This window comes from Dipodomys merriami, unplaced genomic scaffold (assembly GCF_024711535.1).
Source record: "Dipodomys merriami isolate MVZ:Mamm:240054 unplaced genomic scaffold, mDipMer1.0.p SCAF_20, whole genome shotgun sequence".
Taxonomy (NCBI): Eukaryota; Metazoa; Chordata; class Mammalia; order Rodentia; family Heteromyidae; genus Dipodomys; species Dipodomys merriami.
Genome location: NW_027203382.1, coordinates 19,962,972 through 19,983,853, shown reverse-complemented (window position 1 = coordinate 19,983,853; position 20,882 = coordinate 19,962,972). Strand labels below are relative to the sequence as shown.

General features: G+C 33.8%; 1 protein-coding gene and 1 pseudogene across 6 annotated transcripts in view; one reads left to right on the top strand and one right to left on the bottom strand.

The window, feature by feature from the left end:
- Positions 1–20,846, bottom strand: part of LOC138832780 (large ribosomal subunit protein eL43-like) — a 33,693-nt pseudogene extending 12,847 nt beyond the window's left edge.
- Atg10 (autophagy related 10) overlaps positions 1–20,882 on the top strand; it is a 282,749-nt gene that overhangs the window by 153,512 nt on the left and 108,355 nt on the right. The window lies entirely within an intron of this gene.

Below are 20,882 nucleotides of genomic sequence, written 5' to 3'. Positions count from 1 at the left end.
ATAAATTTGCCTCTGAGTACTGCCTTTGCTGTGCCCAGAGGAGCTAGTAATTTGTGTGTTCATTTTTGTTGAATATCATGAACATCTGAATTTTCTTTTTAATCTCCTCCATGACCCACTGGTGGCTTAGCAGTGTGTTGTTCAGCCTTCATGTGTTACAGGACATTCTTTGGTGTCTTTTGGTGTTGAGTTCTATTTTTATTCCCTTGTGGTCTGAGAGAATGCAGGGCATAATTTCAATGTTCCTGAAGTTGGCCAAACTTGCTTTTTGACCTAGAATATTGTCTTCATTCCAGACCCTTCTGGCTTGCATGGTTTCTGCTGAGAAATCTGTGATTATTCTGATTGATTTACTTTCACTGGTGATTGTTCTCCTCTCCCTGGCAGCTTTCAGAACCTTTTTATTAGTTTGTATTGATTCTGTATGGATTATAATGTGGCAGTGGGATGTTCTACTCTGGTCTTGTCTATTTGGGGTTCTAAAAGATTCTTGTATCTGGATGGGCCTATCCTTTTGTATATTTGGGAAGCTCTCTGTTAGGATTCTTCTGAATATATTACCTAATCCATTGGCTTCCCTCTCTAGGCCCTCCTCAATACCTATTAACCTTAAATTAGGCTTTCTGATTGTATCTTGTACCTCCTTCAAAGATCTATCATACTTTTTGGTTTTATTTTGAATATCTGTGTTCTCTTTCTCTATACAGTCTAAACTGTCTTCTGCTTCAGAGATTTTGTCTTCTGCATCCTCTATTCTGTTTCCAAGGCTTTTAATGTGGTTTTTATCTCCTTTTCTTCTTGTTGTGCCTACTAATTCTTGTGTGTGTGTGTGTGTGCCTACTAATTCCCATCGTGAAATATGTGCTGTACTATGAATGATTGTCTCTAGTTAATGTAAAATAATTATAATAATATAGAATTTTTGTCTAGCAGGTGATGTTGAGGTCATCTAATTCAACCCATTCATTTCTAAGTGTTCTCAATTAATATTGCATTTCAAAAGATAGTTGTAACTAGGTTATATGCTAAAAATTGTAGAATTTTGGTTTTGTATGTTCTAAGGAAGACATTGAAGTGATTAGTCTATAGTAGTTATTATTACACAAGTAATACAACTATATGGTTACACTGATTATTTGTTAAAGTAAAGAGTAGTCATTTTTATTTATTAAAAAAAATAAGGGAAGAAGTATATCACTGAGTGGTAGAACTCTTGCCTAGTATGCACCAGACACTGGGTCTGATCCCTACCATTGCAAGAAAATTTACAAAATAAAAGTGAAAATCTGCATCAGGTACAATTAGAATGTATTTACACTTACATTTCTAGACTTAAAGCTGTTGTTACTAATAGAAATAAATTAATAGAAGGAGTAAAATGAGGCCTGAAAACAGTGAAAGAGAATTCTGAGGAATATAAACATTAAAAAATAGAGAAAGGAAAGCTAATCAAAGCAACTGAGGAGTTACAGGAAAAGCCACAGAATACTGGGTTAAGTAAAAAGATGAAGGTATTTAAGAAGGAAAATGTGTTGCTTTAGATTTTTTTTGAGAGATATGGATCCTTATAAAATGTATTGGAAGGCCAATGTTTTTTGAAATACTCTTTTCTCCTGCCTATTACATCAGAAATTTGTTTGAACTTTTTAATTGGTGCTCAAATTACTTCTTTTGGAGGTTTCTACTGCCTTAAAACTGTAATATTCAAATTAGGCTTTCTTAAAAACTTAAGATTATGAACTACAAGAGAGGACCAAAGTTTGAAAAGAAGTTCCTACTTTTAGATACTATGTATGCCTGAACTATTTTCTTCTCTAATTTTCATGGTCAATTGCCTGTTTTGCCTAAATAAATTTTGCCTTTTAATTATGATAACACTTCAAAGAAATTAAAAGATAGAGGAATTCTAACCATGTAAATAATTGCTAATGTATTAGGGTATTCTTAAAGCATTAGTGCACATACCAATATTTAAATGGGAATCTATAATTCTTTCATTTGTAAGACTTTTTGAGATGCCATGATTTTTTCTTTTATTCTTATAATAATTATGTTTCTTTTATTCTTATAATTTTCTTTAGAAAAACCTTATCATTCAACTAGCCAGAGAGAATAAAAGACAGAAAAAAATCGAGGAAAACAAAAGAAAAAACATTTTTGAGACACACTCAAAGAATTATTTGGCTATAAGATGTCTTTTTCCCTCTCTGTCTCTTTCTGTCTTTTTCCTAACACCAATCCCAACACAGACACAGACACATACACACACACACACACACACACACACACACACACACACACACACACACACACATTTGTACACATACTCCCATGAAGATTTGTTTTGTAAGAATTAGGCAGGTTGCTATTTATTTATGAGTATGGTAAGAGTTCCTTGAAACAGATCCCATCAATATTGTCATTTGCTCTTTCTAGGTGTTCAATAGATTTAGGTCAAAATATTGATAACAGCATTGAGAAGTCACCTAATCTTAAGAAAATTGCAATTATGTACAGATTTTCAAGTTGTTACTCATCAAATATTTTATGTAGTAGAAGCTAATTTGACTCATGATGGTCAGCTTAGAGCCACTGATATTTTTTGGTCAGGTCTCAGTCTTGAGCACTAGCATAATTTGCCTAAATGCAAAGTCTCAGAGGCTCCCTCTCTCTCAATATTCTTTCTCTCTCTCTTATTCTTATAATTATAGTGAATATGTAGTAGAACAAAAAAGTCTTAAGGAATAATATTTCAGGTTTTTGATTCAGGAAAATTTTAACCTGGAATAGAATAGAATTGGTCCATTAACTGGAAAAAAATACAATTTTCCTCTTGATTTCTTGATAGAGATTGATTTTGATGATAGATTAAATAGGAGATTAGAAAGAATCTTTAACATTTTCAGTTTCTTTGTTCTATTAGCACCAGTTCTAACAAATCTTCTGCCTTCGTTAATATTACTTTTAACAAAACAACAACTAGGCATTATATCTGTTGGGCAGAAGACTAAGGACTTGGTAGCAAAGAAATGATTTTTACATCAGCCAAGATTTCGGACAGGAGACAGTAAGGTGGTTTAGAGGGCAAGTGGCAAGAGCAAGGATAGGAAAGAGACATGTTTAACATTTAAATTTAAGAGGTTCCAACATTTCTGACAAGAAGATCCATATTTTTCATTCTGCATTTGTTTGAAAATCTTACTAAGTATGCTTATATATCAAATATTTAAAATATTTGTTAAATTGTGAAATTATAGGATTATATTCAGTAAAATGGAATTCAATAATCCTGTCATGGACCCAAGAATGAGGGTTATATCATCTGAGAGTGTTTTTGCTATAGCGGTCATGTCTCCAGTTCTTTTGTAGTAAATTCCTAGCTTTGTGTAGCATAAATTATAACCTGAAGGAGCATGGAGACTCCGAGGTAGTCATAGATAGCTTTAGTTATGTATTTCACTACTAAGAAGATGGCAAAGCATCAAACTGTTTTCTTTGCACATTTTCTAGTTTATCTACTCATAAACATAAATTGGATAGGTGCTTTACAAAGTGAAGTAGACTAAGTTTCTTTGGAAGTTAGGTATGATGCTTTAGTTAGGCAGATTGCTTTTTACAATTATAAGTAATATATGCAGACTTATAAAGATATGAACAAATTTACATTGGAGAGAAACCTTAGGCTGTTGTTTAAATATGAAATATGAGAGACTCATGTATTTTTAGGTCATTAAGGAGAGGGACATGACTTTGGAGGTTATATCTGGCATTTGGTCTCTGTCGATCCAAGAGTGAATAACCTTGGTAATATACTTCTACTGCAATAATGTTTTGCCTTACTTTTGGACCAGAATCTATTGATTCTGGACCAAAATCATAAATCAAGATTTATGTCTCAAAACCTGTGAAATTGTGAGCCAAAATAAGAATTTTCCTCAAGTTTATTATTTTAGAAATGTTGTCATTGCAATAAGAAAGGTAGCTAATATCTGTGTAAGCAATGTGGATGGTATTCAGTTGATCCAGTCACTTTTTCATACATAATGTGGCAAAACTTCATTATTGCATGAACTTTATAGAAAACATGAGAATACAGTAAGAGAAATAATATCAATATAAAGCATGTGGGAATACATCTAGTCACCTTAGTTTGATCAAATGTAATTCAGTAAACCTCCCCCACCCTTGAGACTTTGCTCATGGGATGATCTGGGGAGGAACTTAATGCTCCAAGCCTCTTACACTTTAATAAAAGCTTGGACTTGTTATGAGATGACCCTCTTTCAGTCTATTGAAAGTGTATTAGTTTCCTAATAAACTTTCCTATCTTTTTATTAAAAAACAAAAACAAAGGAAAGCATAATTCCTATGGAAGGCTTTAGGCAAAGCTATTGTATAGGATTCTCTACAAGTTATATAACCTGAAGGAAATATTCTAAAAATCCTAAAATATTGCTTTTATCAGAGGCCTATTCATTAGATAGATTTTTTGCCCTGTATATTTTAATTTTTGCTTTGAAAATAAATGTTGAGGAGATGTAATTCTGATTTTTGTTTAATCAATAGTAGATGAATTTAATAGGTAGTATCTTTTAATCAAATATGTAATAAGATTTTCTCTTTTTATTTTTTGGATCCATAGAGGAAATGAAATGTAATAGATCAATTGTCTAATTTTTATATAGTTTTTAAGTAGTTGTTAATGGGTCATAGGGTGGGGGATTCATTTTCCTCTTTTCTTCATTTGAGTTAAAATTATCTTTAAGTAATTGTACAAAAGAACTGTCATATAACAATGCAGTTTATGAGTACAATGTATCGTGATCAGCATTCTTGTCCCCCTCAACCTGCCCCCTTCCCTTACTTTGCTTAATGTTGTGGTATATTTAGTGAATTCTTGACTGCGTTCTTCCCTTTTGCCCCCTTCATTTGTCTATCCTTCTCCCCTTGTTCCCAACCTTCTCTTGGATGTATGTATTTCCTGGTGTTGATTTTGTTGGTCTTTGACCTATTCTTTCTTAAGGATTATACTACGGTCTTTTATATTTCAGATAATTCATTTGTAACCACTTGTATACTGCCCAAATGAAAGAAACCATGCAACTTTTTTTTTGTCTGGCTTAGTTCCCTTAATATAATTTTTTCCAAGGCTTTCCATTTCCTTATAAATGATACAATATCATTCTTTCTAATAGATGAGTAAAATTCTACTAAATATATGTACCACTATTTCTCAATTCATTTGTCCATTGAGGAGTGTCTGGGGTGATTTCATACCTTAACTGTGGTGAATAATGCTGCAGTGACTATGGCTGTGCTGATGGCTTGACTACCACCTTGTTTGTATTCTATTGTAAAATCCCCAGGAGTGGGACTGCTGGGTAATAGGTAGTTCTATGTTTAGTGTTGATGTGTGTCAACAACAAGAAGCTCGAGACTGAAATTAGGAAAGGAATCTTATTTGCAATAGCCTCAACAAAAAAAAGCAGCTAGGAATTAACCAAAGATATGAAGCACCTCCATGGTGAAATTGAATATTTGAAAAAGGACATTGAAGAAAATTTAAGGAAATGCAAAGAGCTTCCATGATCCTGGATTGGATAACTAACATCGTGAAAATGACAGTACTGCTCAAAGCAATTTACAAATTCAGTACAATACCCATCAAAATCCCAAAAGCATTCTTCAATGAAATAGAGAAAGCAATCAAAAAATTCATATGGAATGACAAAAGACCTCAAATAGCAAGACATTCTATAGCCAACAGAACAGTGTTGGAGGACCAACTATACCAATCTTCAAACTCCATTACAAAGCCATAGTAGTGAAAACAACTTGGTATTGGAACAAAAGTAGGCCTGAGGGCCAACAGAATAGACGACCCAGAAACAAACCCATAGGCCTATACCCATCTCTAATATTCAATATCTATCTAATATTCAGTATCCATATCTAATATTCTATAAGGAAGTCAAAAACATTGGCTGGAAAAAAGACAACCTCTTTAACAAATGGTGCTGGCAAAACTGGATATCTGTGTGCAGAAAACTGAAACTAGATCCTCACGTATCATCTTGCACCAGCATCAATTCAAAGTAGATCAGGATGTAATACCAGAAAACATGAAACTGTTACAAGATGGGGTAGGAAAAACACTATGGCTCTTGGGCATTGGCCAAAACTTCCCAAATAAAAATCCAGAAACACAACAAATCAAAGACTTAATAAATGGGATTGAATCAAATTTATAAGTTTCTACTCAGCAAAGACGTGGCTAACAAGCTAATAGCCCACAGAATGGGAGATTTTTTTTTTTTACCAGTTATACATCTGACAAAGGCCTAATATCCAGAATATACTTAGATCCAAAAAAAATTAAATATTCAAAATTTCAAACCATCAAACTGGGAAAGAGTGAGGGAAGGGGTAACATTGGCTAAAAAGAAATGTACTCATTACCTGACTTATGTAACTATAACACCTCTGGACATCGCCTTAATAAAATAAAAAATAAAATTAAAAAGTTATGCCCTTAAACAAGAATTCAATGAATAAATTGGCTAATGACTTAAAGAGAGACTACTCAGAAAAAGAATTAAAAATGATCAATAGACAAATGAAGAAATATTCAACATCTCTGGCCATAAAGGAAATTCAAATAAAAACAACACCGAGATTCCACCTTAACAGTTAGAATGGTCACTATCAAGAACATAAATAATAACAGTAACAGATGTTGGTTGACAATATGGCCAAATTGGAACTCTTATACACATTTTATGGGACTGTAAGCTTGTCCAACCACTTTGGAAAGCAGTATGCGATTCCTCCAAGAACTAAACTTGTGTTGTTTTTTTTTTAATTGTTAGGATTTTCCTACTTGATTTTGGATGTACATAGGCATATCCTTTTTAGAAACAAATAATGACATTTTAAAACTATGTTTTGTAGTTTTCTGTGAATGTGGTGCTAAGGAATCAAACCCAGGGACTTATGCATGGAAGGCAAGCGTTTCACCCCTGAGCCAAATTGCCAGCCCAGTTTTCACTTTTTAATATATGTTTACTTCAAAGGTGATTCCTCATTCATGTTTCTAGAAAGTTTCATGAAACTTGGAGATTAATCAATGATATCTTTTTCTGTTAAAAAGAAAAGAAGATAAATAACTAGGTGTTGGAGCCTATAGAACCTAATCCACAGCTAAAATACTATTAAAACAAGAGGAAACATAAAAATAAATTACCTACTTCTTGTTTTATTCTTCTGTGGATACTTTTTAGTATGTTCATCATTTGAAAATATTTTGTAGAAATAGTTTGTAGAAAGTAGTGTCAGTAACATGTTACTATTTAATCTGGTGGATTTGTTTTGATGGGAACAGAATTTGAAGCCATCTAGTGAATACTGAAAAGCTATTTAAAGCATTTTAAAGGGTTTCTAGAACTGATACACTTGATTGGATTACAATCATTACTAATGATACTAATTAAGAAAATTGCTATTGGGGGTTCAAGTTTAATATGTCCTTTACTTAAACTATCTATGGACTGGGTAGAAAATGTGTTTCATGCCTAACATGTACTTTTAGTCTCAATCAGAATCCTAGTGTGAAGGGAAATAAAAAAGCTCAGAGGAAATACGGAACTATAATTTAAAAGCATCAGTTACAATACCCAGAAAGACTGGAAAAAAGAAAAAGAAAAAGAAAACAACAAACTAAGCTTAACTGGGCAAAAATCCCAGAGATGCCAATGAATATAGCTTTGCATTTTATATATATATATAAAGGGAACATAGTTATAGATGTAAAATTTGTAAATAGGATTCAGAAATGTTCTTTCTTTTTTTCAGGATAGACTACCCTTTTTTTCTTAGGGATTATTAATATGTATTTTATAAGCCAAAAATTTAAATGCAGTTATCCATTCCTGCACCCACCATAGATACTCTAAGAAGATTTTTGAAAGGATACATGAAAACTCTTAATTTCAATAATAAGCTCATGTTATTTTCAAAACTCACATATTGTACTGCCTTTCCCTTCTTGACCTGTGCCTTAATTTTTAAAAAGCGTTATATTTTCCTTAATTTTATGATATAAGTTATTGTAACTGTAATAATTGACTCAAAAGAGAAGTTTCTCTCCACATAGTGACTTTAATGTGACTGTGCATATTCTGGAGTATGTAAAGTTTAGAAGTGGATAATACAGAGAGAAAATGACTGCTGGCACAAGCCTCTGACTGACTTCATATATCCCATCAACAGATAGATATGTTGAGCATTTGTGTGCCAAATGTGGGGTTATAAAGACTAAAGGACACAATTTCTTTTCTTAACTCAGTAGTCCAGTAAATACAACAATGAATATTCAATGAAACTGTTATATGCTCTGTACTACTACATTCAGTGTGTAGGAGTTATACCTCGGTTTGCCAGAAAGTATGTGCATAGTTTCTCAGTGGAGATAGGATTAAAACTGGACAGGAAGGCATGGGATTCTTTCTCACTGATACAATCTGTACATAAAGATAGTCATGGAGAATAGGAGAACAAGTATGTGCAGAGTCAAGACAAAGATGCTTAATAGGGGTGGTTCCAGCTTAGTAAAGAGACTCCAATGTCAAGACTCAAATGGGACAGCATTTCAGCCTGTGTACAGTATCATGTTGTTGTGTTGGGTTTTTTTTAACCCGAATTAATGTGGTCTGGACAATCTACTGGAGGTGGTTGAAATGTGAGTTAGAATATTAGTACAGAGTTTTAATATCCCAAGCAAGAAGTAATAAGACTGGTGGTACTGAGGTGTTGCCTCAGTTGGGCAGGTGAATGAGAACTAAAATTCAGAGGTGGAGCCATACCCACAGGAAGTAAGTCACATCAGTAAGGTGCAGCTAGGAGAACATGTTAGAACATCTGTACAGAAGTGTTTATCAGGACCTTAGGAGTGATTGAGGCAGTTACCACAGAAAGGTAAGGACAAAGGAATGAACAGGCTTAGCATATATTAATTTAATGGGAATACTTTTTTTTACAATCAAAGATCTTTATTAATGTTGATACTTTGTTTACTTTGGATTGGGTTTTGCTTTTCTTACTTTTTAGCTTTTGTTTTTTCCAGTACTAAGGATAGAACTCAGGACCTTGTGCTAGCTAGGCAAATATTCTAACTTGTGAGCCACACATCCAGTCCTTCTAGAGGGCTTTCAATATATAGATTTCTAGTACTGTATATTAAACTTTACAGAGTCTTAATCTCATGGAACATGGAGAAGAAAATGACCCAATTATCTCAGTAATAAAAAAAATTATTTCAGTTTATATGCTTGACTTTTTACCCCATCTATTCCAATATTTCCTTTCCCTCCCTTATCCCCTGCTAAATATTCAGAAATCTATGTAGTATATTTTGTTGAAGGATATCAATAAGATCATTTTATTAGAGTAGCAGGAACATGCTACTAGTTTATAACTGCCACTGGGTATGTTTACACTTACTGTTGGTTTCCTGTTGCTGATGCTGCCCAGGCTGCTGTTGTTGCCTGCAATGCTGCAAGTCCACTGTTAGTTTAAAAATACTGGCTAAGGTTAAAAAAAGTTAGCTGATATTGATTTAAAGTATTTGTCCCATTTTAGACAAATGCATATTTTCTGGCTTTTAAGACCCAAAAGGCACAAAGAAATGGATTTCTGATGGCAAATTCACTGTCTGACAAGTAGGAAGATGGTAGAAAGGTATGTTTTAGAGAGATCTTTATTGTATTCTCAGATTTTGCCATGTTGGCTGAGTCTGACCTTTCATTGTATTCCTGCAAATGATGTGTTGTTCACTTTTTGGCAAATAAATTGTGTTAGTTTAGTTGGAACTTAAAGGTTGTTTTTTGTTTTTTTCCAGTCCTGGGGCTTGAACTCAGGGCCTGGGTGCTGTCCCTGAGCTTCCTTAGCTCAAGGCTAGCACTCTGCCACTTGAGCCATAGCACCACATCCAGCTTTTTCTATTTATGTGGTACTGAGGAATTGAACCCAGGGCTTCATGCATGCTTGGCAAACAATCTACCACTAAGCCACATTCCCAGCCAGAACTTAAAGTTTTTCATACAACTTGTGACCTATTAGAAAAAAAAAAGTGAAATTCACTTATTGAAAAACTGAAATCATTAATTATGTTTTAGTTCTTTCTCTTCTTTTTCTTTTTTTTTTGTGATACACATATTGCTGTGGGTATACTACTCTAAAACATCTGCTCACTAGAAGGTTATAGAGGCACAAGAATGCTTTTACATGAATGCAATAAAGCAGCAGATGCTTCTTAATGACAACTTTCCAATTCATTTAGGAAACAAGTCATTTCTGGATTTTTGTTTGTTTGTTTCCTCTAAGTGTGGCAACTGTTTAGATAAGTGATTCCAGAAAGGATAGAATTGACAAATCTATCACTCATATAATTTTTAGGGTGTTGGAAGTTAGTCTAAAAGCCTCACCTAGGGAAGGTATGGCTCCAGTGGTGGAGTACCGTCCTTGAGCAAAAATATTTAAAAAGAACCAAGTGAGAGCATGATGTCCTGAATTCAAGCCCCAATACTGACACAAAAAGGTGTGTGTGTGCATGCACACATGCTAAAAGCCTCATCAAACAGCACTTCAATAAAATAGCCATTTTTTTACTATGCAAATAATTCTTTGCCATTTTAAGTAAGAAGGAACGTTAATCCAGTATTACTAGTTTATTGTGCTTTTATTTTCTTCTTTGGAAATGTTTGTTAATTGTTGATTTATTATTATTAGCATTGCAAATAGGAGAAACAGTAGAATGCTCAGGTTTGGTAATAGATTGTCATAGGGTCCAGTATTTGGAAGTGAAACATAATTCCTTTCAGGAGTAAGTTCTACTACTTCAGCAAGATCAGGAGTTACTGAGGATGTCTGTGTACTGCTCTGCACAGGCATTGTCAGGACTAGCCTCTCCCCAGCACAATGAGCAGCACCCACAAAATTGTTTCAAGGTGTGGCAAGGAACTCATAGAATCATCTTGTAATAAAAATTATATGATTGGTAATTCATTAAGATACCTCTGTTCAAGGAACTTTCTCTTAAAGGCAAAGACTCTCTCACATACACATGTATCTTGTTTCTAACTCTACCCAGGCTAGGCTCATGCAATCCTGTTTCAGAGACCTGAGTAGTTGGGGTGTTTCCCCATGTCTGGTACCTAACATATATCCTATGGTACTTACAGCACTTCAAATCAAATAGTTGCTGAAGCAATGATTTTTGTTTTCTCCTACCCTCTCCATAGTTATATAATCTTGTTTAAATCAAAGACTCTGTTTCGTTTGCCATCCTATTTCCAGTGCCAGTAGCATGCCTAGCATATTGTTGGTGCTCAATGATGATAGTTGGATGATGCCAGCAGACACACTTGTACCTATGGATAGATGAATATTCATGAATATGTGTAAAGCTGAGAGACTTGCTGGCAACACAGGCCATGTGAATAGAACAATATGTAGGCTGAGATATTTTAGTAGACTGACGCAAGAATTTGTTAGATAAAAGCTTAAGTGGTTAGAGGCGATGAGCTGACAAATTCTAGGTGATTGAAGTTAGTTACCTTGGGCATACTGGTGTACTTAAACTAAAACAATTCCTAAAAATCCTATCTATGTAGTTGGTATGATCACTGAACTAAATAATCTTTGGGACAGGGTGATTAATATATTTATTTTTCTCAGTGCAACATAAAACTTGTCTATACTTGAGAAAGCTGGGGAAAAAGGTCTAACAAACCAAATTTATAGATGAAGTAAAATGATATATACTCTGGGGATTATACATTTTCTCTAATAAGATTTGTTGTAATTATAATTTTATAGTTATTTGTGATTATTTGCGTAATGTATATTCTTATATTGCACTATAATAGTGTTATTTTTCTACCCTCTGTTCTCCCATTTTAGGACAGTGTCTGAAATAGGGGTTGGCAAACACCAGACTTCTGGCTATTTTTTTTAATAGTCCACAGTTAAGAATGATCTTTACATTTTTTTTCTGCTTATATGGTGCTGAAGAATCAAACCCAGGGCCTCATGCATGCAAGGCAAACACTCTACCACTGAGCCACCTTCCCAGCCCAATCTTTACATTTTTGTATGGTTAAAAAAAATCAAAAGAGTAATATTTTATGACACATTAAAATTACATGAAACAAATTTTACTGTCTACCAAAATGGAGGAATACAGCTTCACTCACTAATTAATATATTACCTCACTATTTTCATGCTCACAGTTTTGACACATAGAATATGAAAAGCCTAAAAGCCTAGAATGTGTGAAGACCCTCGATCTAGAACATAGAAGGTACCCTATAACATTTGTTGGATAAATGAATAAGTTACTCAGTGTGCCTATTATGTATATCAGATAGTAAGTTATATGCATTATTTTACACAGTATATATCTGATAGAGGAAATGTGACAGGAAGTAGCATTTGTTTAACCAGCCAAAATCTATAAAGCTCTGCCGTAAGTTGGCAGAGTGAGACGGGAATAGAATCTTAAGTCCAACTCTCAATTTCATTCTTTCCAATCTAGGTGTTTTGACCAGAAACTTTAAGTATCCCCTTGTACACTAGTAGAAAATGGGATTTTCATCTTGCTCTCATTTTCTGTGGAGACACTATTATTTAAAAGCACAATGCACAATGCCTAGCATATGAGTAGGGACTTGTGGAAATCTTTATAGGATTCTGTTGGTGTAATGCAAACAAGGAAGCAAGGAAACAAAACAGTAGACTCTACTCAGGTCCAGATAATCCATGGCTTTGTGGAAGATCCTTTAAAAGAATTCTTTGCAGGGTCTTTTCCATGGTGTTTCTTGGGCATGTTTTGAGACGACCTATACTGTGGAATTCATTGCCCTCAAAATTTTCACAATGCTTTCCTTTTGATCTGTTTATTTTTTTAAAAAAGTATATTTTCAAGCTTTGGCAGTGACTGTTACTTATTTCTAAAAGTGAGTATAGAAGTTTATTTGCATGCTAAAGGAATTTGCAGTTTATTCATCAAGACATTTATAATTTTCACTTATTTAAGTTAGGATAGTACAATCTTACATTAGAAAGTAGCTTCAGCCAAATTCATCCTATTGTACTTAATTCTCATCTCCCTTTTAAAGTTCAGCTTTTCTTACCTATAGGTTGTCAATGGCTGCTTTTCAGAAACCTTATGCCCCACAAAGCATGAAATCCTTACTATCTGGCTTTTTTAGAACAAGTTTGAGGATCTGTGAACTAGGAATATAAGAAAAGTTAGGGGAGATTAGATGTGTAGTATGAAGAAAAAAATCTGAAGATGATACTTTTCTTCATATTATTGAGAATCTATTATGTAAAAACAATTCTTGCTTCTTAATTTTCTGCAAGGATAAATCTAGTGGAAACTGATTTACCCCATAATAAGGCAATAAGGAAGACTTTTCTTTTGCTCTGGAGTTAAAACATAAAATGCCTTATAAGGCAAGTCTTCCATATTGTTAGGTGTATTTGTATGTATATATTTATATATATATATATGGTATATATATATACTATATATATATACTATATATACCATATATATATATATATACCTTATATGCCATATATATGGTATATATATATATATGTATATTTAGTATGGTTAGAAAATTTATAAATCCTTGCAACAGGAAACATGTTAAAGGCAACTAAAGAAAAATACTTCTCTTACTGGTTTCTGAAGTTCAAAATGCCTGAAAGTCCTTCTTTAGTTAGTTATGATTTATATAAGAAATTTCTGACCTTCAAATCTCTTATTCTGCTCATTCTTTTGCATGTTGATGTACAGAAATTTTATAAAACAGGTAACAATTTGATTTTTAAGTCCTCTCAGCCCTTTTTTTAAAAAATAGGAAAACAGTGCTTTTAATATATTGTGATGATGTAAGGACTGATTTCCCTTAACTTATAGTAGGTACTGTTAAGCAATTCCACAATTTCTTTCTGTTAGATAATCCATGTTCTCCTTCATGCAGTCTTAAGGACAGCCTCTTTACTGGCTGCCTTGCTTCAGGTGATAATGGTCTTGCTGTCTTCTGTGTAGTCTTAAAGGAAACAAAGCCTTAAGAAGCATATTGGAGTCAGCTGCAAACATCCAGATAACTGCCAAATGTGCTCTGGATGGTTCTATGTGTCCTTCTTCTTGTCTTCTCCTTGGGTATAGCAATCTTCTGAGAAAGGTTTAATTACTGGAGACAGATTCTTCTCTTACTGGGAACTCATACTGGCTGAACTAATACTAATTCCACTCACTTCTGATATACCACGGAGCACAAAGAATGGCACCTCTTGTTTTCCTTTCTCAAGAATCAGTCATAGTGGTGATACTATTACTGGCCAAAGAGGCACCCTTGCTAAAATATTATCCTGGTAATCATCTTGTGACCACTCTGCTATTTCAGTATTGCCCTGGGAGCTGTAAGACAAATTCCTGCCCTGTTTAGAACCTGCTCTTGTATACTGGATACAGCAAGTATTGTTGCTAAGAGAATGATATGGATTGCAAAGTTTCTTGTGCTAGTCACTTACTGAAAAGTTACAAGAATCACATATAAAAAGTCATTCTAAAAAAGAAAAAAAGTCACTCTAGGGATTAAGACAGTGAAAAGAACACTCCATGATAAAGGAATTGGCTATTTAAAGTCCTGTTACAATAGCATTCTTTTTGTTGTTGTGGTTGAAAAATTGATCTCTCAGTGGGTCTGCCAAAGACTCCATTGGTCTTTTATCACTTTTGGAAATATTAAATTGCTGTTGACTCAGGAAAATTAAAGAGTTTGTTACAAAGCACATCCTTCCATTATAATGAGGTGGTCACTATGTCCACTCATGAGAATAGCTAAAGAGTCCCAGAACCACAGAGCTCCTTTGTTACCAACCCACTAATGCTAGGTTTGGACTGACGATTTGGCTGGCAGAAGATAAACTGACTCCCTTATCCTCAAGGGATATTATGAATAAAGCTTGTTACTTGTTTTTGCTCAGTAATAGTAATAGAGATTAGTAGTGATAAAAGAGAAAAATCCTTTTTCTTCTTTAATTATTTTTCCCTGTAGGATAAATAGAGATATGGATCTTATTTCTAAAGCCCAATATGCTATTTGGGTTGGTTTTCAGTAAAATATCTATGAAGTATCTTCAGCATGTTCCCTATTTAATGAGATTTAGTTGTAAAACTTAATTCATATCAGATTTTCTAAATGAGAGATCACTGTCAACTTATTGTTAATTGAATTCAATAAAATCAAGGTTTCTATAATTAATGTGAACCACTTAATCTTTTAGCTCCTTAAATGAAAGTAATTTTCTAAACATGGGGTCCTTTCATTTAATGAAATTGGAAACATTTGAGGCAAATAATGTATTGCGACTTCTTTTTCCAGTAACTCTCAATATCAAGTCAAATATGTTCATCTTTTAAAAAATCACATAATAAAAGAAAAGTGATGAAATATTAACAAATAAAAGGCCAATATTATGATATTTGGCATATAAATCCAAATTAAGTATAGTAATATTTAACAAGACATACTATACTACAAAGAATAATGGACTTCATGTCAGCACATGTAAGTTATACCCTATACTTCTTTTCAGGTACAAGACTGGGATTTCAACTTGATACTTGATGCTTTGTCTCACTGTCTAGAGATCTACTAACTGAGCCATGCCTCCAAACCCTAGTGTATACTCCTACTATCTAGGTGATATTGAATAAGCCAACATTTCTGGGCTTTGTCTATATCTAAAAGATAAAATTTTGGGGCTAGATAGAAACATTTACAACTGTATTTTACTTCCAGAAATCCCTGATTCAACATAGCAAAATGATAGCAAAATTTTTTCCCTTTGGTTTTTTTTTTTACTTTGTAGAAATTAGGTATTTATAAAATTAAAATAGTATGATGAATACACAGGGACTCATGATGCAGCCCCAACAACCCTCCTTTCATTGCTGAGCATGCCCTCTGTATACTTCCATCTATCTACCTCTCTCCTGTATAATAGTTTTAAGCATATTCCAGACATTAGACAGCCTTTATTAATATAGTCCCTCTGTCAAAAATTTTGTCATTTCAAAAATGTTATATAAGTAGAATCATACGTTCAGCTTTTAACCTTTTAAGGTTGTTTTTTGTCACCTAATGTAATTCCCTGTAAATGCATAGAGATTGTTTAACCATTGACCTATTGATCAGTTTGGGGCTATTCTGAATAAAAATGCTATAAGCATTCATACAATTTTTTTCTTTCGCTGAGGAGAATGCCCAAAAGTATAATAGGTGGATTTTATGATCATTATATATTTAGTTTTATAAGATTACATATAGTTTTCCAGAGAGGTTATATTGTTTTATATTTCAACCAGCAATATATATATATACTGTACATTTTCACCAACATTTGGTGGTATTATGTTTTCTAAATTTTTAAACTTTTTTCATAGATGTATAGGGATATGTTCTTGTAATTTTCATTTTCAACTTCCTGATGGCTAATGGCTAATGATGTTAAATATATTTCTCATATGCTTATTTCCTCTTACATTATCTCTTTGGTGAGAGTTTGCATTTTTATTCCTCCATTTTAGACATGGGGGATGGGTTTTTTTTGTTTTGTTTTTGTTTTTTGCTAGTAAATTGCCTGTGAATCTTCTTATAAATTTACTTAGATGCTAAGGAACATAGAAAATGAAATAGAAAAATATTTCCTGGTAGGGTTTTCAGCTTTTGTATTAGCATCTCTGGGAAGACAAAGATATATAAGATAAGTACATTAGTATTGAAGTTCTAAAACCATCTGGTATTTTTAATTGGAAAGGAAAGAAGAAAACTGTAAAAGTCTTGAGATTTCTACATTGTATTACTTCAAATGTGATATTTTCATGGGCTAAGCTAACTCTGAATGATGTCCTTCAAGTTCCAGAGTCACTAAGCTGCCAGTGGGACTCTAATAAGTAAGACTTCTAACAGATTTTTCAAGAAGCTTATTCTGTTCCTTCTCCCTTATTTCTTGAGCCTCATACTATTCCAGTAAATCTGTATCTGTGTCTACTCTATTACCAGTTGCAAATATTTGGTATCAATATCAGCATAGTCCTTGTGTACTTGATTTGGGTTTGGATTAAGAACAAAGAACTGTGTCTTAAGAGCTCCAGTTCTACAGTTTTCTGCAGGAATAAATGGCCTTAAATTCAGTATGCATCTTTAAAAAAAATGCACAGTGGCCAGGTGCCCATGGCTCATGCCTGTAATCCTAGCAATTCAGGAGGCTGCGATCTGAGGATCACAGTTCACACCCTTCCCAGACAGGAAAGTCCATGAGCTCCATTAAACTACAAAAAAGTTGAAAGTGGAGCTGTGGCTCAAGTAGGAGAGTTCTGTCCTTGAGCACAAAAGTTCAGCGACAGCACCCAGAACCAGATTCAAGCCTCAAGATCAGCAAAACAAAACATAATAAAACAAACAAACCAAAAAACATAATGATGATCTAAGAACAGATAGTTTAGAAGAGAATAAACATATATATATATATACCCCTAAATGTAAATAAATGGGTTAGAATTAAATAAACATATACACATGCTTAAACAGTTGGAAGAAAACTTGATACTTTATGTATATGTAATTATGTCCCACAAATTCTTATCTACCTGCAGTATAGCCATATATATTTTTCTGTAGTGTAATCATATTGAAGTAAGGAGGTGAGGTCTGGCCAGAGCCATATAGGCCACATGGTAGGTGGTAGGATCTGGCATCTTGTCTTCATGCTGAGGGAAGGAAACACCCCTGCCCACTACCTGCCTTCCAGGTGATGAGCATTCCTGGAACCCTGGAGGCAGGGGCGGCTACTTGGCTGATAGGTTACTGAATCTGTCAGTTCAGTGTCTGAGACTGCGAATTTCCTGTGGACCTGCCACCTGCTCAGACCCTATTTAGGCCCAGACCAGCACAGGCTCCAGGAAGCCATGCCACGTGTATCTCAGTGATTGTGTCCTGTCTCCTGTCTCCCGTCTCATCACCAGCCATCATGGTGTCCCAATTCAGCTTTCCATTGGAGCTGAATTGGTTTGTTGGTATTGTTTTTGTTCTCTCTTTCCTCTCTAACCTGTTTCCTAACGATGTTAAGTGTATTTAGGGGCTGCAAGCCTTTGTAACAACTGGCTGCCCACAGCCTGCTAACTTACAATAAAGACTCCAATATTCCATCTTCCAAAATGTGGCTTCTGGGATAATTTACCTTGCAATAATATATATTAATTTCCAATGCTATTATTTTTAATATACAAATTTATATAGTTTAATAAGAAAATATAAACATAAAAATTAGGCAAGTAGTAACAAGCAAATCATACATTATAAATCATTAGTAAACATATAAAATGATGTTCAACTTTACTAGGAAGCATAAATTTAAACAGAAAATTGACAGTTAAACATTGATTGAATAGTCAAATAAACAGCAAATAATAACGAGGGTTAATTGGTTTGGGGAAAAGGTATTGTTCAAACATATTTGCTGTTTATATATTGCTAATAGCCTTTTTCTTAGTACAGATTGGTAGTATCTCTTAAATGTTAAAATACACTCACTCTGATATAGTGATTTTATACCTGAGGATCTGTGCCATAGAAAAATAAAAGTAGATATGAATATATAAGATAGGACATCCATTTCAGTATTATATGTAATAAAATAGAATTACATAATTAACCTAAAAAAATGGGAATGTTTGAAACACAAGAAACAGCCATCAAGGAGTTCTACAATGCCACATAGTGAAGTTTATTGCTAGCTACAGCACTGACTAGGTAGCAGGTGGTAGGATGTACATGAATAAAAATAAATAATATCTAGGAACATAAGGATATAGTTTAATTGCCATGAGGGTGAGGCTGGGGAAGAGGTGTATATGCAGATATTTATGTGCTAAAAAATTAAAAGTCTGGGAAAATATACACTGCTGTGATTAAAAAAAAAAACATTCTCCAACCTGAGATGAGGGAAATTTCAGTTTATGTATTTGTGCAATGTTCTTTTTTTTCTTTTTTTTTTTATCAGCCAGGTTATTAGCAAGCTTTCCATTATGACAAAATACTTGAGCAATCAACGGTAAGGAGGTTTCAGTAATTTCAGTGCAGAACATCATGGCAAAAGGTTGAGACAGACAACTACCGAATTCACGATAACTGGAAAGCTAAGTTGGAGGAACGGGAGGAAGAAAGAGGGCAAGGGAGAAAGGAGGAAGAGAATGGAGGGGAGGAGGAGGAGAGAAGAGAGGAGGAGAGGGGTGAGAAGACCATATAGTTTTTCTTTTAAGGATATACCTTCAACCTTCAGTGACCTACCTTCCTTCCATTAGGCTTGATTTCAAAAGCTCTATTACTTCCTAAGTGTATCACAAACTGATGACCAAGCCTTCAACACATAGCCTTTGAGGGACATTTAAAATCCAAAACTTAGCAAGATATAGTTCTTTGAACTGTTAATAAAGATGGCTGTTTCTTGTGTTTCAAACATTCCCATTTGTTTTAGGTTGATTATGTAATTCTATTTTATTATACATAAAACTGAAATGGATATCCTATCTTATATATTCATATCTACTTTTATTTTTCTATGGTACAGATTCCCAGATGTAAAATCACTATAAGAGCTAAACCCAGTCCATGACCAGAGTCAGAATTTGGCCAAAAGAATTGCTATAAGAAAACTTTTAATGAAATTTAAGGAAAATATTTTCCTTGCTACCATTATCAATTTTTTTGTATTTGGGTTACTTATTTCACTTATTTCTTTCTGCTTATTTGACAGAAAAATATTTTAAATATCCCCCTTTGGATCTATTCATTCTATTATCTCTCCAATAAACTGACTATGAGTCAGGAATTGGTAAATCAGATCCATATCTCTGTGGGCAACCTTATTTCATGTTGGTAAGATTTGAAATCTTTCCTGTACTCTTTCTGATTGTTCATTTTTGCTGTTACTGTTTTAGTGAGAGGCAGAGATGCGCCAAACTCACCTGTTCCATTCTTTCTACTAATTGAATTTTAAAAGGAAATTCTTCAGTTCAAATAAATAAATGCATGTGGATGGAATGAGATTCTGATTCAACATGTCCAATTAAATCTAAGCATTAAGGTACATTCTTAAAGAAACTTCCATAATATAACAATAGCTACAACAACAAAAACTCAGCCAGTAAAGAATGATTAGGTGAGAAATGCAATGTTTATCACCATCTCTGCCTACAAAACCTCCTATAACCTGACATTAATAGTTGCTGTCTATTAAAAATTGATATTGATTGTAGAAGTATATCAAAGGTAGCACAATGAGACAAAGCATCAGGATTTGAAATATATAACTGACAAACTCAACCTCTTCAAAATAACTTTCTTATTCAATATGGAAACTGGGAATTATTCAGCACTCAATGAATCATCTTTGGCAAGCACAATAGAATCTTTAGGGACATTTCACAGCCTCTCCTTCAATTGTTAGGATGTTTTCAGCTTTCACAGATAGGGGAGAAGGTAGCTTGTATAGTCATCATCTTGTAGCTAAAATTGTACAGTAAAGATATTTAGAGTTGTTGCAATAGATCTTTTTGCTTTTTTTTTTTTCCTGTTTCTTTCCTCAGAGCTGTTTTGACTCCCAAAAGCCATCTGGAATTACTTAATGCTAATGTTTTTAGATCTCACTATTTACCTAGGACTCGTGTTAAACATAAATATGGGTAACTTCCTTTTTCTTACCTCATACCCTTGTATTTATTTAACTGTTATTTTGCAAGAAG